This window comes from Artemia franciscana, chromosome 2 (assembly GCF_032884065.1).
Source record: "Artemia franciscana chromosome 2, ASM3288406v1, whole genome shotgun sequence".
Lineage (NCBI taxonomy): Eukaryota > Metazoa > Arthropoda > Branchiopoda > Anostraca > Artemiidae > Artemia > Artemia franciscana.
In genome coordinates this window covers 48,294,712-48,320,474 of record NC_088864.1, presented here as the reverse complement: position 1 = coordinate 48,320,474, position 25,763 = coordinate 48,294,712, and the positions used below count along the sequence as shown (strand labels likewise).

Below are 25,763 nucleotides of genomic sequence, written 5' to 3'. Positions count from 1 at the left end.
TTTTTTTTTTTTCAAAATAGTTAAAAGGTTTAATAAGTATGTCTACGGGATCGACATGACCCGGATAGCCCCATGGCTAATGACCCTAAATCATAAAAAAAACTATCCCTAATATTAACATAAAGGCTTTTGTATGAAAGGTTGGCACGTTTGGTCTTGGTTTTCCAATAAGCTTCGAAGTCTTTAAAGAACCGTTAGCCCGGTCAAAATGTCGCAGAATTTTCAAGGGTACTCCTGAAACGACACACGTATCTGAGAAAATCAAAGACTTTATATACACCTTAGTTTTCAAAATACGTTATCTGCAATGCCTCAGGAACTAACTAGAGTATCGAGTGTTATGAGGGGGTGCAAGGGGACTCCAAATTTTATGAGGCCACGTTTTCAAGTTTAAGGGGAACTTACAGGGCATGTAGACAGGAACGAGGGGCTCTCAATGTAGAAACGAAACATGGAACAAAATTGATTACTCAGTTCATGACGCCCGGAACGGGCCAGACTTTTTTTTGTATCCGATCGGCTTGGAACTTACAGGGCATATATAATGTGCAAAACAAACCTAAGAGGAGAAAATGTTTTGAAAAAAAAAAACAGAGGTCGTATCGATTCGCGGCACTCCAAAGTGGACCAAACATTGTTTTTCTCCAATCAGCTTGAAAATTTAAAGGACCAAGAGGCCTTTACGAGGACAGCAAATTTTGACAAAAAATCTAGCTTTACTGACTCGTAGTGCAAAAATATTCATTTTTTTTCGCTGATCCCCTTGAAAATTACACGACATGTAGGCAGGACCAAAAGGGTCTTAATGGAAAAAATATGGTTGTATTGGTTCGTGAAGCTTGTTTTCTTAAAGAGCAGCATAACAAAATTCTTTTTTAAAAATGACCTTGAGATGCATATATCAAAACAATTTAACAATTGCAACAAAGAGGAACACGAAAAGAATCTTTCAATATAATTAGAGCGTTAACATACGTATACTTATTTACTGATAACCCGTGCTTCCCGTAATTTTTTACTTATAGCATACGTAATCTATAGCCTACTAAAATTGGATAAAACAATTATTTTCAATCGTTTCTATAGGATATGGCAGGGTATAGCTTCAGCTCTATAGCAGACGAAAAATTATTCCAACTTTCAATCCGCAGAATGAAGAATCCTCACGTGAAAACGAACAAAAATCAAATAAAAACATATTATCAATAAAATAATTTTCAAAGAAAAGTTTAGAGTCCTATTAACACCTAAAAAACAGAAGAAGTAAGGTGATACAATAAGCAGCAGGCCTATAACTTAAACAGGAATACTATGAACAAAACCTAAACCAATCACAAACTGAGTGAATTTGATGAATTATCACATCAAACTTAAAAATAATAAATATTACTATTGATGAATAGACAAAATCTACAATAGAAATGCAATTAAAATCAATACAAGCTAAGCTTAAAATAGAAAGAACCCAAACATGAGTGAGGGCGACACCCCCCCCCCCAAGACCTCTAATACTACATGACGAAACAGGCAGATAAAACTATCCAGAAAAATTCAAAAACACATAAATTGTATGTTTTAGTCACAAGGAGGGGAAGAAGGAATAATAAATGACTGCGAGCGAGGGGGAATATGAGAGTGCACACAATCATTCCTGAAAAATAAGCTCCCAGGGTCATCGTTACGAAACATACAAGGTTTTCATACCAAGTATTTATACTCTCAATTACTATTTAAATAAAACACTCAAAACTCAACTAACGTCAAGAAACTTGAGCTGAATATGTCACTTAAGGGTTTATACCTCAATAAGATTAATTCAACAAAAGAAATAGCCCACGTGAACAAGGGATCAGCATCTGAATAAACAATCCCCAGACCCCCCTTTATTCAATTTGTTACATGATTTACCCACTTGAAAGCCCATTCCGAGAATGTTTGGCCTGTGAAAACATTCGTAATAGAATAATTATTGGTTAAGCGACGGTGAATAATTGACGAATGATGATAACGATGTCACAAAAATGTCGAATATCTAGACTAATCCAAAGGAATAAGTAATAACAAATAGAAGAGGAAATTTCTGATAGATGTACTCAATCGGAGATATATATTTGGGACGGGTCCATAGGGGTAAATATAATATTATAGAGTAACTGAAAAATAAAGCCGAGATGGACATTTTAAAGAGATTTCTATGTTTCTTGATACAGACCGAAAAACCCTATCATGTAAAGTCTATATTTGGTGAGCGCAAATAACCAAGTGATGACATTCATTAGATAATTTCAGCTGCGAACTTCCAAAATATGCATTGTGTTATATACCAGAATATACCAAAATTATGATAAAAAGGTATTTGTTATGAATATTTCCAAAAGTCAAAATGTGGATATCTATGATTACAACGGTTAAATATTTTTTTTCTTGGATAGCGGGTGGGTTTAACCATTGGAAATCTCTGTTTACACTTGCCGCATTTTTGTGCATAGAAAAATATAAAAAAAACGTGTCCATGGTATAAGATGACTAGTCCTTTCATCACTTTCCAAGCCACAAAGTTTCTATTTAATGTTTATATAATATAAAAAAGAAAGGCAATAATATTACTTTAAATAATGATGAAGACCACACTGCCTTTCCATAATACAACAACAAAAGATAGAATAATGAGGACTTCTTTCCCAAGACAGTGAACCAACAAAACCTATTTGAATATTTCGGCCCTATATCTAAGGGCCGTCTTCAGCAAAGAAAAAATTAAAAACAATAAAACACTTACAATAAAAGTTCTCAGTTAAAAATCCATTTTTTATTTTAAAATAGCCTTGGCATCATAACTTCTTAACGAAAAGTTCAGCCAAGACTGTCTGATAAAAGCTAACATTTTACAAGATAAAAAGGTTCATTCATTTCACTAACTGTATTTATTAAAAATTGGAATGATTTCTTATTGCGATATTTGCCTTCTCTGCAGCTAATCTGATAGTTCTTTTGATATTGGGCTTGTTTTTGTTCGTTCCTATTTTTGTTTTATTTTGAATTAGATTATTTTCTATAATTAATTTTGTGTACATAGGGTTGAGTGTGTATTCACCCAAGTCTCTATTTAGGGATGTATTATTATTTAAGTTTCGTTTGATTTCGATTGCCTCACGGACAGTTTGTTTGATTCCTAGGTCATTGCTAATTAGAATTGTTTCGTCAAATAGAACATAATGGTTTGGATTTTCAAAAATATGATTACTTAAGGCTGAATCGAAAGATATGGAGTTATTTTTAGATTTTAACGCTTTTTCAATACTTTCTTTGTGTTGCTGTAATCTTGTTCCTAAATTTTGGTGGGTTCGACCAATGTAATAATTTCCACAACTACATGGTATTTGATACACCCCTCGTAGACGAGTAATTGGGGTTTTATCCTTACCAGAATTGACAAGATTCATTATACTTAAATTGCTTGTGAAATCAACACGTAAATTGTTCTCTAACAAACTTTTTTCAGTTTTGAAGTAATTTTCGGAATATAAGGTAGGTAAATCGTGCTTGTGGGTTTATTCGAATCATTTACTCGATAATTGTAAATTATCAGAATAGCAAAAGATCTTTACAACTTTTTTATTCCCCTCTGATACCTGTAAAACCAAAAAGGGATCGATATTTAAAATCAAAACACATAAATTGGTTTTTGTTTTACGATTCTCAGAGGGAAAATACAAAACTTGATAGGCTTTTTTTTCTCCTCTGAAACTTCACGATTATGGAGATACGTCGTTTTGATATCCGACTGACGGTTTTCCAAGAATTTGCCGAAACTTGGCACATACACAAAGGGTATCAGCCTCTTTTGAGGGTGATAAATCTCTTCATCTCCTAAGTCCCAAGCACTACTTTATTTTTAACGTTTATGCCCTAAAGAGAGGGAAACGAACTGTTTAATCAGCCTCCCATTAGTTTATTTAGAACAAATGCGAACGTATTTATCTTACGTCCCATAAGAGGAAGAGTAAGAGTGAGAGCAGCTACATTTTTACCAACGTTGAAATGCGAATATTTCTCAATTTTCTTTTTAGTACATTTTTAAAAAGTATTCTTGTTTACCACTGGGGAATAGTGTTGTAAAATTACCACAAATTGGTAAAACTGGTAAAATATGATAAAATTGCTAAAATAAGAAAAAATTGGTAAAATAAGGAGCTCCCTAGGAAATACAGGGTAAACTTTGTGTTTTAGAGTTATTCTGTAGCTACAAGTCCCGTAAAGCATTTCTTTTTAAGCATAACTTCCAGCTTTTAACGAAATTTTTTAATGATTCCGATTTCCTGGGCTTAAAAAAGATAATGCCCCTTCACCTATAGTTTCATAAATTTAATTAACTGTCTAGTTTATCCCTTTTGTAATCTTGTGCCTAGGGCAATGCCTCAGCAATTGGACAGTGCCTTATTTCAGACATCTATATTGTAAAAAAAATGAATAACAAAAAAATCAGATAAATAAATCAAATTTCCCATCATTTGGGAGTAAAATCATATCAGTCACTTCTTTTCTACATTTAAACCTAAGAAATGTTACCTAACAGCCATGTATGTTTAAATAGCAGTATTCAGCCACATTCCTCGTATCATATACATGCTATTTTTCATTTATTCATAGAAGTGCCAAGTACGGTTAAAAAAGAGGTTTGTAAGACTTTGGTTAACAAAGCACTTGATCATGAGAGCGGAACATTCAGTCACTTTCATAGTCATTAAGACAGTCTTCAACGGGATTTGCTTGCAAGTCTAGCTTCTCTCCTTCGGACTTAGATTCTGATTCAGGTGACCGTGCCAGGTCCGAAACCCCCACCCCTAAATGAAAGTCCTGGATATAGCCCTGAGAATTATGTACCACTTTCTACCTCTACCCTCCAATTGTCTTTCCTTTAGAGTTAATTCTGTATTTATCTGTATATTCTTCCAAACTGCCGAAACGCAAGGGCAGTTAAACTAGAATAAGAATCCTTTTTTAGACACTATAGTTAGCAACAACTCGTTCGGTAGCAATTCGTTTAAAGGCAGGATAAATCTCAGAAAAGGGCTATTGAGGATATTGGTTCTGCTTTGGCCCTCCCCATTGTTTTAATAGAGGCCTTGCTTAAAAAAAAGATACTGGAGATATTCCTTAAACCCAATTTGTAATCAATTAAAATTAAAGGATTCAAATAAAATTATTCTTCGGTTTAAATCAAAATCACCTGTCCGCATTTCTAAAGAAAATTAAGTCAGTAGACAAGCTAAGTCAATCACTAAGCAGACAATTCTTACCCAATCTAATTGGTGAATAGTCTTTCATCTATTTTGACTTGGTTTATTGGTTTGTTTGATTCAGTCTTCTTCTGCTCAGTTAAAGTCTATTCAAAAGATTAGTTTTCTTTTTTTTTGAGCATTGAAGACGTGTAGGCGGAAGTCCCTGATGAAATATCTGCCTCAATAATTTTCCCTTCTTTTTTGTCCGCTAGCTGACAATGTGCTTGTATTTTAATTGTATGTGCTTTTTTTATTATTGTATGTGATTTATAAGTGTTTTATTTTTGTTTTATTGGCCCATTACAAGCTAAGCTTCTTGGGCTTCGTAATTAACTTACGTTTTGTAATTTTTTTAGCATTAATAAATTGATTGATTACTTGATTGATTTGTTTTTTCACCGTTGAAAAACTTTTGAAGAGCTGGAAGATAAGTCTACGAACCAGCATTAGAATATTGGAAGCTACTATGATGACCATGGTCAAGTATTGTTCTATAGCGTGGGGGCTTCGAAAGACAGAGGAGGACTATCTAGATATTTTCTACAGAAATTGCCTACGGATTGTTTTGAGTGCCTATCTAACTGACCATATCTCTAACAGTAAGCTGTACGAAAAACTTTGCTCAAATCCCACTTTCAAAGGTTACAATGAGAGAAAGGTTGAGATGGCTAGGACACGTTCTCTGAATGAAGGATGACATATTGCCAAAGATCGTCCTTGTCGGCCAACCATCTAGGGTCAAACGAAAAGTAGATCGTCCTCGAATGGGTTGGGAGGATGTCGTAAGGAAAGATTTAGAGGAAATAGGAACTTCTTGGGAGGATGTAAAGATGGAGGTTTTGAATTAGTTGGGATGGAGGAGGAGCGTGCTTAGCAGTGTACGCCTGCTTCGTGCTGCAGTGAGCTGATAATAGTTGTAGTGAAAAAAGGAAAGATATATATCTTTATCTTTCCTTTTTTCACTGGCTGAACTTATCCTTCTCGTTTTCTTCTTCTTCATAATTTTTTGTCAATTTTGACAAAAACTTTTGTTGTACTTTTTCTCAAAACACTCGACAAACCCTATATAGGCTACTTCCTCCGCTTAGTCCATTCTCTTGTAAAGAGAATGGCATGCCATGTTAGAAGCCATGTTATGGTTTTCCCTTCTACGGAATACTAAAATTAAAACGAGGAATGCCTTCCAAAACTTATCAATGAACAACTTGCATATGCAGCCACTCTTTTGCCAGATCAATTTGATATAGAAGATAACTGCTGGTTTTAATCACACTGTACTACTCATCTGGCAGAAAAAGACCTTTATTTATTTTTTATTTCTGTGCATTAGTTTGACTAGGAGAATATATTTCACTGTATTTGAGGCTTAAAAAACAAACAAAAACAATAACAACGAAAAATTGAAGGTCACAATTCTTTTATTTGTTAATTTGGGTAACCAGTCTCTAAGCTTTGTGTGCTTCAAACTAGCTAAGTCAAAAAGTGCTTTTCAATAGTCTTAAGAAAATCTAGAAGCAAAATCCAACTATATAATAGGTTATATCGGTAATTCCCAGCCAATAACTAATCTCCGACGCAGAATAACCATGATGCGCCGTAACACAACATGTACTTGGTTACTGAATCGAAGAGATTATTTTTCATTCTACAGTCCATAGGTTTCCTTAAAATGTTGACAAATTGTATACGCAGTTTGGTTGTTCTACACTGCTTCGGCTCATGGCTGGGGGATTGAGTTGAAACTTTCAGGATTCTTATGGCAATTGGTATTTACCAAGTGACATATACCGATATAAAATTCTGTCGGTCTGTCTGTCCTAGTTTTGGTAGTTTGGTCACCGGTTTTGCTAGTCCAGATAAGCTAGGACGATGAAATTTGGTAGGCCCATCCGGGACTAAACCGGATTAAATAAGAAATAATCGTTTCCCCGATTTGACCATCTGGGGCGGGGGGAGTGGGGTTGGTAGTTAATTCGGAAAAAATTGAAAAAATGAGGTATTTTTAACTTACGAATGAGTGATCGGATATTCATAAAATTTGGTATTTAGAAGGATCTCGTAACTCAGACTTCTTATTTTAAATCCAGACAGGATCCAGTTTCATTGGGAGGAATTGGGAGGGGGACCAGAAATCTTGGAAAACGCTTAGAGTGGAGAGATCGAGATGAAACTTGGTGGGAAAAATAAGCAAATGTCCTAGATACGTTATTGACATAACTGGAGCGGATACGCTCTCTTTGGGAGAGCTTAGGGGGCACCTAATTCGGTAATTCGAAAAAATTAGAAAAAATGTGGTATTTTTAACTTGTGAACGGGTGATTGGATCTTAATGAAATTTAATATTTAGAATGACTCGTATCTCAGAGCTCTTATTTTAAATCCTGACTGGATCCGGTGACATTTGGGGGAGATGGAGGAGAAAACTGGAAATTTTGGAAAACGCTTAGAGTGAAGAGATGGTGATTATACTTGGTGGGGAGAATAAGCACAAGTTCTAGACACCTGACTGACATAACCCGACCTGATTGGCTTTCTTTGGGGGATTTGGAGGGGGATTTACTAGTTTGGGAACTTCCAGATAAGCTAGGACTATGAAAGTTGGCAGGCGCCAGGGACCAGACTAGATTAAATTAGAAATAGTCCGTTCCTCGATTGGACCATCTGGGGGGGGAGCGAGCGAACAAGATAGTTGAAAAGAATTTCATTTGTCTCTAAAACAAATGATTGTTCTTCTTAAATATGGCTTGTTGTCTTGGGGCATAATTCTGGCTTAGGGTCCAAGAGGTCTCTGGTTCGGATCTTGGACCGCCCCAATTTTTACATGAAGAAGATCCGAAACTAGATACGTTATCAATATAGCAATCACTTAAAGTTGGCAGGCGTATCAGGGACCCGACCAGATTAAATTAGAAATAGTCGCTTCCCAGATTTGACCATCTGGGGGAGTGGAAGGACGGTTAATTCGGAAAAAATTAGAAAAAACGAAGTATTTTTAACTTACGAATGGGTTATCGGATCTTAATGAAATTTGATATTTAGAAGGACCTCGTGTCTCAGAGCTCTTATTCTAAGTTCCGACCGGATCCGCGGACATTGGGGGAGTTAGAGGGGGACATTGGGGGAGTTAGAGGGGGAAACCGAAAACCTTGGAAAACGCTTAGAGTGGAGAGATCGTAATGAAACTTAGTGGGAAGAAGCTCTTGGATCTTGACTTTTCCGACCTCGTCACAAGTGCCATATGAGCTCTTGGCTCGTGTATTTTTATGAGAGGGGTGTAAGCAACGGAACTTCAGATTGTTGTGTTGGAGGGAAAGGGCGAAAATTTTCTCTGGTCCTCACAAGGAAGTATATGTTAGGGTTTTATTTATGATGATCGCCCAACAGGCTCAATTGCTGATTTAATGTATTTGATCTATGAAGTGAACAATCCGAACAGCGTTAGATCAGAATAACATAAATGTCATTCGTTCCCTTCCAAATAATAGGCCTTGTAACAAAAGACCACACATTCTCAAGTCGCCAAGCCATACTACCCATTAGTTAAGTGTTGGATACAGCTAAGGGATTCAAAGCTTGAGGTGTTGAATTTTCCCCCGATAAATGGGCAAATCCTTAATAAATTAAGTCACCGGATATTTCAATTAATTTAAATCAAATCTCACTTGAAGCAAGACAAATAGTTTGAAAATTCGGTACTATGGTACACATTCACGAATGTAGATCTACAGATAAGACAATAGCCGGTTTTTGGCCGGCAGTATCCAAAGAAAATTAGCTTAGGCTCAGTTGAAACTTACATTCTAGGTATACTTTTTAACAAATATTTAATACGTAGTTATATAGATAGTATTTTGATTGGGTTAGGTTAGGTATTTAACATAATGCGTTCTGGGTGCCCCCAATCATAATTCTTTGTTGTAGTTTTCAGAGTTTTTTTCTAGTAAAGAATGATATTTCCATCATATTGCGGTATATTTCATTATTATTAACCAAACTTCATTTACGGAAGTATTGAAAATTCAATATAAATAAGACGGATCTTAATTTCAAACCTTTATTAGTGACAAGGGGCGTTAAACAGAAGACCTTTAATTTAATTACGGTTGCACCAATTTGGGGTGCCGGCAAAATTGGCCTATTGTAATGTCAAATTGGCCTTTTATGCCTATTTTGAGATTTTTGCAAAATATTTTTTAGTTGAAGGGACTCAAAGGTTGCATAAGCCTAGGACCCCCCGGAAGGTCTTAATCCGAATCTGATAGCTCTGATACAACAATTGTTTTATTTATACTGAGACTTCCAGAAACAAGCTTTATTTAGATGGCCTGTTTTTCTATAGTACCGCATTCCCTTTATCAAAACAGAATCCAGATTACAAAGTCCAGTATTCTAATTTTGGACTACACAATCCGCAATGAAAATCCCCGCTCTCTCAACCGTTCTACTAGAATAACATTTAAGAGAATCTAGGGCTAACCATATGTAAATTAACTCGTTTTTTTCAAATAGGGATTTCAACAAGACTAAAAATTAGGTTTCAATATGGTAATGTAACAGCTTACTGATGTATATAGAATGAATCTTTTCAATAGAGTAATCCTTTTCTATTGATGCGTCTGTAGATGATTATCAGGGCAATAAAAGGGTTCTACCGGCACCTGCCTTATTAAATATCTCGTAAATGACTTATGGGTCAAAAAGATGGAATAGTTTGAATGCTTTCCAAGATTAGAGGAACACTTTCTTTTATTTCTCAGAAAAATAAGCGTGGGATACGGACAGAAAGTTATAGCTTCTTAAGGTGGAGAGTTTACTCGCATCAAATGTAAATTAAAAAAAAAAACTTTAAAATTTTTATTATTTGCTTAAAATATCATAAAAAGAGAAGAACGATTAGGTTGTATGTTCTGCTTGTTGGTTCAAAATTAGACACAGGAATAGCAAGTAAATACAACAACGGCAAGAAGGTGGAGTTAATTGACTTTTATCCCTAACATAGGTTTAAAAAACATTATGATTGACTAAAAAAACTATAGCGAATGACTTCAAAAAATAAACAAACTTAATAAATAAATAAGAAAAATATATAAATAATATACAATAAGTAATATCATCTTACACGTTCTATTCTTACCAACACATATATGTTATTTGTTATATTCTGGAGTATATATATATATATATATATATATATATATATATATATATATATATATATATATATATATATATATATATATATCTATATCTATATATATAAAAATAAGTTGTCTGTGGATGGATGGATGGATGTGTCAGGTGACGTCACCTGAAAAAACTGGATCAGGTGACGTCAAAACTGAAAAAACTAAAAAAAGGCAAAAACTACAAAAAAAACTAAAAACTAATAAAAAAAATAAAAAAGCTAAAAAACTAAAAAAACTATAAAGGTAAAAACCAATAAAAAACTAAAAAAAAAACTGAAAAAACTAAAAAAAGGCAAAAACTACAAAAAAAACTAAAAACTAATAAAAAAAGTAAAAAAGCTAAAAAACTAAAAAAACTAAAAAAAGGTAAAAAACTAAAAAAAATAAAAAATAAAAAAAACTAAAAAAAAGGAAAAAACTGAAAAATAAGCTAAAATAAAGGTAAAAACCAATAAAAAACTAAAAAAAAAAGGAAAAAACTAATAAATGACGACACTCAAAGAGAAAAAAAAGGCAAAAACTACAAAAAAAACTAAAAACTAATAAAAAAAATAAAAAAGCTAAAAAACTAAAAAAACTAAAAAAAGGCAAAAACTACAAAAAAAACTAAAAACTAATAAAAAAGCTAAAAAACTAAAAAAACTAAAAAAAAGGCAAAAACTACAAAAAAACTAAAAACTAATAAAAAAAATAAAAAAGCTAAAAAACTAAAAAAAACTAAAAAAACTAAAAAAAGGTAAAAAACTAAAAAAACTAAAAACTAAAAAAAACTAAAAAAGGTAAAAACTAAAAGAACTAAAAAAGAAAAAAATAAATGACGACACTCAAAGAGAAAGCGACCAGGACAAAAGGAATGTTCGATTAGCAATCAACAAAGCACCGGGACACAGGGAGTATAAATGACGACCCGGGGGAAACAGGGGGATATAAATGACGACCGGGACAAAAAAACTAAAAGAAAAAAAAACTAAAAACTAATAAAAAAACTAAAAAATCTAAAAATCTAAATAAGCTAAAAAAGAAAAAAAAAGGAAAAAAATAAAGGAGAAAAACAAAACTAAAAAACGAATGTATATACAGACCGGGACACCGGGATACAAATGACGACCGGGACCCGGGACACAGGGAATATAAATGACGACCGGGACACAGGGACACAACTCCGGTACACCGGGATACAAATGACGACCGGGACACAGGGAATATAAATGACGACCGGGACACAGGGACACAACTACAACGGGGACACCGGGGGAAACAGGGGGATATAAATGACGACCGGGACAAAAAAACTAAAAAGAAAAAAAAACTAAAAACTAATAAAAAAACTAAAAAATCTAAAAATCTAAATAAGCTAAAAAAGAAAAAAAAGGAAAAAAATAAAGGAGAAAAACAAAACTAAAAAACGAATGTATATACAGACCGGGACACCGGGATACAAATGACGACCGGGACCCGGGACACAGGGAATATAAATGACGACCGGGACACAGGGACACAACTACAACGGGGACACCGGGGGAAACAGGGGGATGTAAATGACGACCGGGACACCGGGACAGGGAATGGTCGATTAGCAATCACCATCAACAAAGCTCAAGGGCAATCATTAGAATCATGAGGTATAGATCTGAATACAGATTGTTTTCCCATGGACCATTATATGTTGCATGTTCAAGAGTCGGTAAACCTGACAATCTATTTATATGCAAAGACAATGGGACAGCAAAGAATGTTGTATATTCGCAAGTTTTACGTAGTTAAAACCATATATATATATCTATCTATATTCACAGGTGGGACATAGGGACACAACTACAATGGCGCGTAACTATTATGGCGCGTAACGACTTACGCGCGCGGGGGGGCTTGGGGGGGGCGCGAAGCGCCCCCACCAACTAGGTGTTGGGGTGGCGCGAAGCGCCACCCCAACAGCTAGTATATATAAATAAGTTGTCTGTCTGTGGATGTGTGGATGGATGTGTCAGGTGACGTCACCTGAAAAAACTGGATCAGGTGACGTCAAAACTGAAAAAACTAAAAAAAAGGCAAAAACTACAAAAAAACCTACAAACTAATAAAAAAAATAAAAAAGCTAAAAAATTAAAAAAACTATAAAGGTAAAAACCAATAAAAAACTAAAAAAAAACTGAAAAACTAAAAAAAGGCAAAAACTACAAAAAAAAACTAAAAACTAATAAAAAAAGTAAAAAAGCTAAAAAACTAAAAAAACTAAAAAAACTAAAAAAAGGTAAAAAACTAAAAAAAATAAAAAATAAAAAAAAACTATGACGACACTCAAAGAGAAAGCGACCAGGACAAAAGGAATGTTCGATTAGCAATCAACAAAGCACCGGGACACAGGGAGTATAAATGACGACCAGGACATAAGTAAAAAAAAAAATTAACAAAACTAAAAAGAAGGTAAAAACTACAAAAAAACTAAAAAGAAAAAAAAACTAAAAACTAATAAAAAAACTAAAAAATCTAAAAATCTAAATAAACTAAAAAAGAAAAAAAAAGGAAAAAAATAAAGGAGAAGAACAAAACTAAACAACGAATGTATATACAGACCGGTACACCGGGATACAAATGACGACCGGGACACAGGGAATATAAATGACGACCGGGACACAGGGACACAACTACAACGGGGACACCGGGGGAAACAGGGGGATATAAATGACGACCGGGACAAAAAAACTAAAAAGAAAAAAAAACTAAAAACTAATAAAAAAACTAAAAAATCTAAAAATCTAAATAAGCTAAAAAAGAAAAAAAAGGAAAAAAATAAAGGAGAAAAACAAAACTAAAAAACGAATGTATATACAGACCGGGACACCGGGATACAAATGACGACCGGGACACAGGGAATATAAATGACGACCGGGACACAACTACAACGGGGACACCGGGGGAAACAGGGGGATGTAAATGACGACCGGGACACCGGGACAGGGAATGGTCGATTAGCAATAACCATCAACAAAGCTCAAGGGCAATCATTAGAATCATGAGGTATAGATCTGAATACAGATTGTTTTCCCATGGACCATTATATGTTGCATGTTCAAGAGTCGGTAAACCTGACAATCTATTTATATGCAAAGACAATGGGACAGCAAAGAATGTTGTATATTCGCAAGTTTTACGTAGTTAAAACCATATATATATATATATATCTATCTATATTCACAGGTGGGACATAGGGACACAACTACAATGGCGCGTAACTATTATGGCGCGTAACGACTTACGCGCGCGGGGGGGCTTGGGGGGGGCGCGAAGCGCCCCCACCAACTAGGTGTTGGGGTGGCGCGAAGCGCCACCCCAACAGCTAGTATATATATATATTCTTTTATAATGTATACTGATGAATTTATTTCAGGGAATGTTGAAGAGAATATTGAAATAAATCAAGACACTATTTGCATCCAGGTTTAGAATAAATAAATGTTAATGATTGCTACTAGGCAGAATCTAATAGCCGAACATATTTGCTTTAGACTATTGACATTAGACTTGCTAAATGACAAGATAAGTACTCTGGACTAACCATTATTTTTAAGGGAATTAGGGGCACAGGAGGCTATCTCATGGCAAGGCTGATGCAAATAAGAAGAATTTTGCTTTTAGACTTATTAATAATATGTGGATGAGATCCGAAGTGACTTGGGAGATTGGTATTGCATAGAACCATAGAAAAAACAAATAGAGTTTTCGAAAAGTTATTCAAGTTCGCTACAGTATATACCGTTACCTTACACTTTTCAAAATTTTGAAGAGATGCCTGAGTTTATCCCATTGAACCATTACTTATTGCTAATTCATTGAAAAAACATGAAAAGTTTTTAAACGATATAATACAGTCTCTGCAACGAATATAAAACCTATATCAGGCAGGTGCGCATTTTTTTGGGAGGGGCTAATAACAACAAAATTTAGGGGGTTATATTACAAAAAAAAATTCATTTAACACATTTCAATAAGAAGTGCCCATGGACTAAGAAGCTTTTGAATTTCAGAGGGGTAGCCTTAGCCCCGAACTCCTCTCCCTTACTTAAACATAAATTTTAATGTAAGAACAAATATGGTGCATCTGCAAAGTACTAACAAGAACAAAAAGTTAAAATTTAGGCAGCAATCTGATTTTTTTTTCAGTTTAACCAAGTGAATTTCTTATAACCAGGATTGTTAACGTCCGATTCAGTTTTTGCAAAAGGAGGTTTTTGTTCAGTTTTCGCAAAAGGATGTATTTAGCTTAAATTAAGAACATACAACACCTAACACTAAAGAAAACAACTAAGTGAACAAATGGTTACAATAGGAGAGCCTAAGAAATAAGAAACTACAATAGGGGAGCAAAACTGATCAAAAGAGTGACATTCCTTTTGTAACAACTTCCCCTTACAAGTAAATATACTTTGCTTTCTATCAGCTTCAATCCTTGTAGGCGTGTCAAATGAAATATGTGTGTCCTCCCATTGTGGCTATCATGAACAACATGTTGTTTTTTTGCCAAATAAAAACACATCTGGCGTAATGGGGATGCATTTAATTTGTAAAGGCAGGGTTTTCAAATGATAAAAGGCGTGCAAGTTGGGGAATTTAGTGAGACAGGTTATATTGAAAAATAAAAAAGGATCCAAAGAATGACGCTAGGAGAATAGGTATGGTATTTAGCTGCATTTTGAAAAATTGTAAAAAGAAGATAACTTGTGAACAGTTCATTGTGTGAGTGTTTTCTTTTCCTTTTTCTTATGACAAGATCCGAGACAACAGCAATAATTCTAATCTGACATTTTTTCCGGAAAATTTTATTATTTTTACTAAACGCTACTAGTTGCATGGGTGGTCAGGTCACACAACAGACAAGGAACTCTCCAGAGACGCCAACTCTTCATGAGAAGTTTTTTTGAATATCCACTGTTTAGATCTCGGCTACTATTGAACAAATTCGGATTGAAAAGGTGCTGAGCCCGATTGGATCTTTTTTTGCGGGGTCTTCATAACTGCATAGTAGTATATAACTGCATAGTAGTTTCCATATGTAAAGTAGTTCGCGTATTAAGTACAAAATCTCTCTAATATAGGACTAGAACTTTTACGGGTATCAGTTTGCTATATTATAATGTGCACATTATATAATAGCAGGCGTAAACACATTAATAAATCTGATCCAGCAATGCAAATTTAAAATAAATATATTTTTAATTATTTGAATAACTCATAGAATTTATCCCTTATCGTCAAAAACAATTTTGTTTAAATTTAAAAATCTTTGTTTGTTCATTTTCATGGTAACACGGGGCCCGGTTGGGCCCAATCGCCCCAGTCACCCTTTATCAGGCACTGCTGGGCCGTGACACGCTCTTTACTAGTTTGCAGGTACTGCTGCAACCATAAGGCAAAAGACATTCAATAACCTTATGCTACCCATCGGGAAAGGTGGTGGTAACCCCAGAGATGGCATGGAGTTTGCGCTTTGCGGTAACTATCACACCCAAACTATGAATGGGTGGTGGAAAATGGCTCAAGATTAATTTCCCCAGATTCTATGTATTTTTAACTTTCAGAAGTTATAAAAATAGAAGATGGGGCTGCATAACCTTCACATTGGGCTTAGTAAAGCGTTCCAAATAAATCACAAAAAAACATTTTACGAGATGAGCAATCTTCTTCATGCAATCAAGTGGTTGTAATTTTAGATAATAACTATAAAAGATTTCTAACACCTCAAGAATGTATAGAAGTTATATGAGATTACAGAAAAACAAGTAAGCAATTTCTAAGACCACACTGGTTATGCAAGACAAAATAAAAAAAAATGTTAAGATGAAAAAAAACGAGGATATTTCCAGCAAGCAAAAAAAGAAGGATAAATAAGCACATATTTCGGTCGAGGACTCCACTCGATCGTTTTCAAGTACACAAAAGTAAACGAAGAGCAAAAATATAGGGATAAAAGTCGTAAGTAGAAAAATATAAACAAAACACTACATTTATGTTTTTGTAAATACTAACCTTCACCTGTCTTCAACATATTTCTCAATCTAAAAAAACTGTAAAAAATAAAATAAAAATGTACCTTCGTACATGGGTAAAACTTCGTACACAGCTATCGAATGATGGCAAAATTGCCGTCTTGCGTTACTGCATTAAGCCGCGGGACTGCAGAAAAATAACCTATAAAACTTACGGGGAAAACATAGATCTTACTATTTTCGGTTATTATGAACCACCGGTTATTATGGTCCGACAAAATGGCCACCCTGAGTCCATTAAACAGTAGAGAGCTACGCAATATTCATTGTAGGTTTTATTCTAATGTACCAGTCATCTGACGGAGATGTAACACTACTGTTTTACTGTTGAATAACTGAGATTTAACTTTATTCATCCACATAATTACATTCTTGAAAGTTTGCCTTACATTTTTTTAAATTGGAAAATATGTTGAAAATATGTCAGACACATGCTAAAATAGAAAGATATCCAACTTTTTAAGAAAGTCAAGATCATTTTCTAAGAAAAAGTCTAAATAATAGCACAATACTGGCTCAGTGAATGGATAGAGCTGAAGCTAATGAATCCAATGCTAAAACTATCTTGTCCTTACGGTACAAGTTTCAGCCGTAGGGCTGTCGGATTATCACACGTTTCATAGGGAACAAAGACATTTTCCATCCTACCCTATACAAGTAATGCTCAAAAACCCTGTAAAACTTGACAACCCTGTCAAAAAAACCCTGCAATGGCAGCCCGAGTCGTACAGTGTGGCCTGAAATCTGTCCTTTCGGTGCAACTTACATCTATAGGCTTGTCATTGCAAAATATCATGTTTCACAAGAAGCACAAACCTGAATTGATTTTAGGATAGACTTAGCCCAAGTCTCCTAAATAAATGTTCGGGATTTGATGAAAAAAGGGGGAAAAATAGCAGAGACACCAAAATTCACACTACAGGAAAGCCGCAGAACACCCCCTAGCTTCAGTTGATTCCAAGAAAGCAATGGTTTCAACAGTTTTACCACCAATCAATTGTATCCTAAATCCATATACTGCAAGCGCACACAGAAGCAATCAATCAGACACAATAATCAAAATTCTCAGTCAGGACGAAGAAAAAAAGAAAGAAAATTAATATCTAGGTAGGAAACAAGTTTCTGATATTAGCTAGATGCGTAATTTGGAAAACCAGTTCAACTATGGCAATTCCAAAGGAGTTATGTTACAAAACATGAATTGCCCTGAGAAGCTGAAGCACCTGAAGAACCCCTGAGAACTGACAAAATTACTAAGCTTTTTAGCTTGGACGAAAATGACCAAATTTTCTGACAAGGAGGCGGAATCTTTAGTTTGAGTCTTAAGGTACAACGAGAATATCATAGGTGTTAAAAGCTTCATTGTAAATCCTAATCATCAGGACAAGAGCAAGTATTGGATATACCTAGGCCTCTGAGCATTTGAAAAACTAAAGTAGATAGGTCTACTGGAGAACTAGAGTCACCATTTGATCTAGCAGACCCAATTTATAGGGGTGGGGAAGGGCAAAATCTTATTTTGACAAAAATACTACATAATACCTTTTAAATTACGAGGTTTCAGAAACGGTATTAAAATAATCTATAAAATAGGGATATGGGTCTTTAGATGCGAATTTTACCGTATCGAGATGGAGGGGGGGGGGGAGAACCGTTACCTCTTTGAGTAATACTTAGGGTGAAAATATACGTTACTTTAAAAAAAAAGAAGCTTATAAAGTTTTAGATATTCTTCCGTCATAAGCTTAAATGATTAAAGTAACACACGTGTATATTCGTAGACAAAGAAGATAGAAAACAAAGCTAAGTGAAAAACCAAATTTCGTGTCCGAAACATTAATGAAACATTAGAAAAGAACACTACTGCTTATGAATATAAAGTGACAAACTGGGATTTTTATTGGAAAAATTACGTACATTTCCCCCTATTTTGGGAAGCATATGTTGCGGAACAAATGCACTTTCATTTTTCACCCTTTCTTTCAAAAACGTGCATCTGTAGATAAACCCTGCAGAAAATAGTTTTTCCCCTGTTTTATAGGTTAGAATGGTCTTTTTTGTAATTGGAAAAAGGGTAATTTGTACTTTTGTCTAGATCTATAGCTCAATGGTAGTCATACGACCAGGCGATACACATACAATGAAAAGGACACTTTTTATTCAGCTATACGCTTTCAATAATTATATTACTTTTATAGAATTATATTGGAAAAAGAAGTGGTTCTATTACAATTTTATATTTTTATTCGACCCTGCTGTGTTCAGGAAGGTAAGAAGCGAAGAATGTGAATAAAATTCTAATTATAATGGGATTTTACTAAAACCTTGTTCTAGTGTTAGTTGAAAACACTTTTTAGTTTAATGTTTTTTTTTCCAAACACGATATTACCACACACTATCAATCAGTTAATATTGCTTATATATATAAAAATGTATATATATATATATATATATATATATATATATATATATATATATATATATATATATATATATATATATATATATATATATATAAATATATATATATATATATATATATAAATATATATATATATATATAAATATATATATATATATATATATATATATATATATATATATATATATATATATATATATATATATACTAAGACCAGCCGATTATATTTCTATGGCGATTTAAAGACAAACAATAGCCTATCAAAATGCAGCCCATAGCCCATAAAAATTCTTCGTTAAGGTCAAATGGCTGAACATGGAGTTTGGGCAATAAGAGCTGTAAGATTTCTGTCCTTACTTTGTCAAGTGTAGATACTGAGTTTGGCAAATCACCCAAAACTTTTAAAAGCCGTCACCTAACAATAAACTAAACTTGCCATCATCAAAATTAACAACACTCAGTCTGAGCATACTCTGAAATATTATGCTAAAAAATATTCACAAAACAACGACTGCCAAAATTTATCAAGAAACTATCAAGATCTGCTTACTAAACTGCCCCCCCCCCCAAAAAAAAAATTCTTGCAAAGTGCTTAGACCAACCCAGATATAAAGTAGAAAGGAAGTATCTACATTGCGGCGGGCAAATGAATCAAATTTAATCGCTATTGTATGCCATTTCATATATATTATACTGGTGTTATATTATAAGCCTTTGTAATAATTGCTTTGTTATAATTGGTGACACTAATAACAAAAACATAGATGGATAACTTGAAACCCCGCTTTCATTTTGTATCAGGCCCAAATTAATCTCCAAAATTTTAAATGTCCAATTTTACCATCAACATGATCCAAAGCTCAAACTGGAGCAAAGTTTGCTTAGAATGGCAAAAAGTGTATATACGTGTTTTGACGTTTGGACACCTGAATACATGGCATTAAACTAATAAAATTTGTCAGTAATTATATTCATAGGGTAGGAATATTTCAAACTTCCTAACTGTTTAAAATTTTTAACTTTTACTTAAAAATAAAAATAGGTTAGAACAAAAAAGTTGACTAAAAGAAGTGTTTTTTTTTTTTATATTGGACAAATATGTTTTCTGGTGTACTAAGGCGTCAGCAATTGCCCTTTTGGGACCTGATTTGCCACTGATACTACTGAGCTATTTACTACATGAAAGAACTCTGCTCCACAGATAGATTCAGTCGGCACACTGGAGTTGTCTTACTCGGCCTGCCCGTAAAATTGGGTAATAGTAACTGATTAGGGACTTGTTGTAATCAAAAGTAAAAGGTATCAAATAAAACTTTTAAAAATATTCCTCATTTTCTTCATCCGAGAACTCAGATGGGGCAAGGTCAGACTCCCTGCATGCCCTCCTCGTTCCACGGCAGGAGCATAAGCTGCAGCATCCTTTCATTTTTGAGCAGCTACTGTCACTAACTGACACCTGAATCATTGGCAGTAAACCAATAAAATTTGTCAGCTTATTTCCTGCCAAAACCACACTTTGAAAAATAATAGATTTGGAGTTACAAGAGATCCAGAAGAATTAGATAAGTTAGGTCTGAGTACTGCTCATACTTTGTTTAATGAAAAAAGCAGGACTAATTATATTAAACAACGTATCTCAAATTGAAAAATAATACTGTGTTTTTAGTCAGGACGGCTTAGTTGTCGAAATACTGCTACTACTACTAAGAAGTCATCACAGTGCTAAGCCGTCTCAGACCAAAACAGCCAAGAAAATTATTCATCCATCCTGCTCTGTTCAGATATTCACTCCCACTTGGCTCCCACTTGGGAAGTTTCATTTCTTCAAATATTTTATCATTACATCACCCCATCCACTACATCATTACACTATATCATTACATCACCCCATCCAAAGAAGTCCTGCACATTTCTTGCCCTCTGCTGGATTCCCAAAAGGCGCAGTTTTTAAGCCTATTATGCTTCTTCCCAAAAAAGTGACTTTATAAAAGACTTTCATTACAGAACTATCCAGCTGGATTGAACCCAGATCGTTTGGCTATTTGTTCGATCACTCAAAGGACTACCTAAGACAATCCTTAGTCAGTTCCTCGAAAAAACAACTGCATCATTTTCCTCATGTTTTTTGCTTCAGAAACATGCCTAACAGCTAACATTACCGTCGCTTCAACTATCCTTACTGTTCTAGGATTTTTGTTCCTATTCTTCCAAAACTCTTTTCAACTGAAAAAGAAATTTTCAGTCTTGGCTACACTACCTCCAATAATCTCCCACCCGTTCCTATATCATTTCCAACAGCTCTATCGAAGTTCCAGCCTCCCTAAGACTATTCGACCAATCCTTCCTTTAACGATGTGAATCGAGGCCCAATACATTCCTTTAACAGGGGCTAGATCGAATTGACAACTTCCCGTCAATTTTTTAACATTGGAATTAACATCCTTAACATTCAGATACTGAGCAACTGTTTCTATTGTGTCTATTTGACATCCCCTTAAACCAGGGTTAAATACATTCTCTACTTCCATACCTTTCACTCACTCTCTTAAAGTGCATTGCTGAAAAACATTATTACAAATTATTTTCTCTTCCACCGAAAGTTTCCTATAGTTATTTTCCTATAACGCACAAATTTACTATCCAACTGCTTTTGGATTCTTCCTCTCAGATTTTCATCCGAAAATTCTATCAACATCAAAACTACCTGGTAAGCAGATACGTTTCGTAAATTTCAGCTCCATATTTTCTCTAAAAGATGATGGTCTTTACTTTTAACACCAATAACAGCAGAACAATTTACCCTAATATCCAGTAGCGAACCCTGCTAGTCCTCTAATTACGATAAAATAATCAATAAGATAACCATAAAATGATCGTCCAGTTCCCATGTTAACTTGTATACCATTTTAAGACCAAATACCACATTCGTTACTAACAAGATAGCGTAAATACAAACTGTGACAATCGATTATTATTGCTGTTTTTCTCCCTATGCAAAATTGATCGAAGCTTTTATATCATCTGTATCTACTTGTACTAACTTAGGCATTAGAGCCCTCCAGTGAAAATGCCGTATTTCTCTTCGGAATCTTATTTATTTGCTTCTTCAACTATATGTAAAATTCCTCCAAATGACAGCTGTTAGTCTTCCCTGCAGGGGCACGAATCGTTGCGACTGATTTTATTGAGGTATTATATTTAGCTAATTGCAAAAGGCACAAGATATAGAAACTTTCCTTTCAAATAAGCCCTTAAACAGCTCTCCATAATGTTCCTGTAGGAGTGGGAAAATAAACAAGGGAAAAAAAACCCAATAAGACACATCAGCGCTACCCTTTCAAAAAAGTTATTTTTCCTGTTGGTCAAGCCAAGGGACTATAAGTCTTTGAATAGTGTTTTCGGATAAGAAGATTCCAATGGTGCATTTTTTGTTTCAGCCCAGCACCATTTTTTAGCGGTTTCAGGATATTTTTGGAAAATTCCCAAAACGAAATAACATTTTGTTACCAAGACTAGTCAAGATAATAGTTACCATTCCTGAATCAACTACAAATGAAAACTTTTTCTCACTAGCTAGTTTTTATAAAGACGCTTCTTTATGTATGGTTACAAATGGTCGTGGTTAGTTTTTTACTAGCAATGCAGCTCCCACTGCAACCATGGTACAGTGCAACAACGATTTTCATTATTGATTTCTTGACAGCATAAACACGGCTTAGAGGTTTATTCCTTTACCAAGAGTCTAAATTCTTGCCTAAGTACACTATCTCTACTATCTAAATAAATTCATTCTACAAGTTTGATACTTCCTAAGCCGGGGAGATAATTTTCAGAAACTCCTAGCAAGTACCTTTCAAAAGTCACCGGTCGAATTATAAGAGTGCCCACACTAGAACTGGGGGAAGAAACGTCCCTAGAATTTAGAATTGAATGGAGGTCTTGTAAAATCCTGGGATCATTCTATGTTTTTAGCACTTGATGATTATATTCTATCAACAAAAGTCGGCGTCCCGATTTCTCATTTTGCAAGCCTACCACAACTGGCACATTATATACCCGACTCAACTATACACTGCTTATTTAAATTCTCATCTACAGCCTAACTCTTTTCTGGAGGAATTATACGACAGTCAAGAAGAAGGCCATACAAAACACTTTTGATAGATCCGTAAAATTTCTCCCGATTTTCCATTGTGGAACCAGATGGAACCAGGATCTGGTGCCCTGGCCGATAATAAGAACTAAATAAATAAGTGAAAATAACAAAAGAATCCCGAGGTCTACTATATGATAAACTTGACATAAAAAGAAATTATATATATATATATATATATATATATATATATATATATATATATATATATACCCTAATGTTTCCTTCCACATACGTGTTAAAAACAAACATAAGTGGACAACTTACTTTTAAAGCAGTGGAAAATACAGTTGAACTTCAAGACATCTGTAGAACACCAGCACCAATGCCAAAACCGTATCCTTTTGGTCCAAAATTTTTACCATAGCAAGCTAAAAAAAGATGTAACATTTATTTGCTTAATGAGAAACTGAATGCTGTAAGAAAAATGAATTCACTAAAACAAGATGGTGAAGTTGGGAAGTAAAAAAAGACAATAGTCCTTAAAGCCTCTTTTTCAAGGGAACAAATATATTTTACGGTTAAAGTGTTTGATGCAGACATAAAAGAAGGCCAATTAAAAATTTAATGAATATTTTGCAACAAACTTTTATCAAGTCTGGTACCAATTGGCATATATGATTTAAATACATTGTTTTCAAGACATGGAATATAAGGACTTTTCCACATTACAAAGGCAAATGCTACATTTTATTTCCAAAGAGGGTTTCAATGGTGGTTATTCAAGATATCAAATGGAAGAGGGGGTCGTAGTCGAAGAGGGCGTGAAGTGGTGCATTCCTCAAAGGTTTTAAAGTTATGCAACATGCCCTGAAACTAAAAATAAAATCCAAAAATAGAGTAAAAGCACTGGTGTTAAGTCTTCCCCCTCCCCCAGAAAACTTTCGGGATTCTGGCGGTACTCCCTCTTCCCAAAAGAAACCATGAAATAAAGTTACTGACTAAATTACAAAGATAAAAATAAGAGTACGTGCCCAGGTTCCTCAGATCTGGGATAGCTTCACTGACTTTTTTTTATACCAAGCTCTTTAATGCTTCCCTGATTCATTCCGTTTTCGAGCATGCCCCACAGAGAATCTAGTCTTCCCTAAAAAAATGCACTCTTCAGAATTTTTTTTTCACATTTATGAATTTTATTTATTTTTAAATAAAAATATAATAATAAAATATAATTAAATAAAAATATTTAAATAAAAATGAATTTTTATTTATTTCATGACCTTAAATTCCCTATATGAGGCTAGGTTCATAAAATTAGCCAGGACTGAACTACGAGGAAGGGAGGGGGGGAGGTAATTAGTTAAGTAACGGGAAATGAAAATCACTGACTTAAAAATTCCAATTATATCAAAGCCCAATTGTGCTGTATTTATATTCGCATATAATAGTCGACAATGCAGGATATAGCTAAATAAGAGTGACAAAAGACTATCAAAAAAACGTTTTTGTGACTCGTGGAGAAAAGAGGGCTCAAAGCTGGCTCTAGTCTACAATTATGACAAATAGGAATATGTAAAATATGATCACATTTTAGATATGTATTTTATTTTCAAATTATGTTCTAGTACAACTGACATAAAATAGAGATATGACATAAAATATCATGGCTCTATAATAAAATCTTTTGTGTTAGACTATCCAAGTATTATCGGACATGAAAATTAATAAGGGCATTCATCGCTCTGTTTTAAGCTTAATGTCAGTATTGAAAGAAACAAAATATACAAGTACTCAATGGGTTAAAATAAACTTCTTCTTTTTTCACACATTTCCTGGCGAAAAAGCCTATTTCTTCATGGCTCTAAAATTTAGATTTTGTTTTTACAGTCTGACGTTCTAAAATCAACAATCTTGCTTAGAAGTAAAATTAATGACTTGACAATCTAAACGAGAATTTGGCGAGAACTCGTTTTTCCTTTGATGGTGTCATGATAGGTGATTATCTATTAAAATGTGCCACTTAAGTTTATCATGTATTGTATGTCTTGTTTTAAATTTGTGTATCAAAAATGTATATCATTTGTCTCAAAATATGCATTTTAACATCCCCACAAAAGGCTCCATGGCCTGTGAACTTAAGGATAAACACTACAATCATATTTATCAAGATTCATAGTACAAGATAAGAGAAATAAACACGGAGGAAAAAAATAACGAAATAGAAATACAGAAAAATGCAAATAGTTATATCAAACCTTTTTTTCCATTATTTAAACTCAATTGAACCGGTAAATATATATTACAATTAGTACTTACCCCGATGGAGTGGCAATCTCTGATATTCTTCAGCAGGTAGTTCCAAACCCTACTACACGCGCATATAGAGTTAAAATCTGACCTCACGGTTGGAGTTCTAACAACCAACAAAAATTAAGATTTACGAGTTACGTGAAGATTTACACTAACTCGGGGTTGTAACAACTTCGAAAAACAAGAGGGAAATTGACCATGAAGATATTTATGAATAAAAATAGCACAAAATGGGAAATACTGTGGACGGAACCTAAGGAGAGAATTTGTTGACGTACTATTCGTATCTGAAACTAGCTGACGAGCATTTTCATGAAGAAGAGAAAGTGGTTTTAATAGGGATGGGAAAGTACTCGTCCAAACAATAGAACAGTAATTTATGTACGGCTATATGAGAGAATTTTAAAGAAGCTTTAAAATATATCC

The 25,763-nt window shown here is 34.2% G+C and overlaps 1 long non-coding RNA gene across 1 annotated transcript in view; it reads right to left on the bottom strand.

Annotated features, from left to right (window-relative positions):
• Window positions 1–23,469, bottom strand: part of LOC136042995 (uncharacterized) — a 31,646-nt gene extending 8,177 nt beyond the window's left edge. Inside the window, exon 1 of the long non-coding RNA XR_010621522.1 lies at window positions 23,355–23,469. This is a non-coding gene — a long non-coding RNA (uncharacterized LOC136042995). The remainder of the gene's footprint in view (window positions 1–23,354) is intronic.
• Window positions 23,470–25,763: the final 2,294 nt, after the last annotated feature.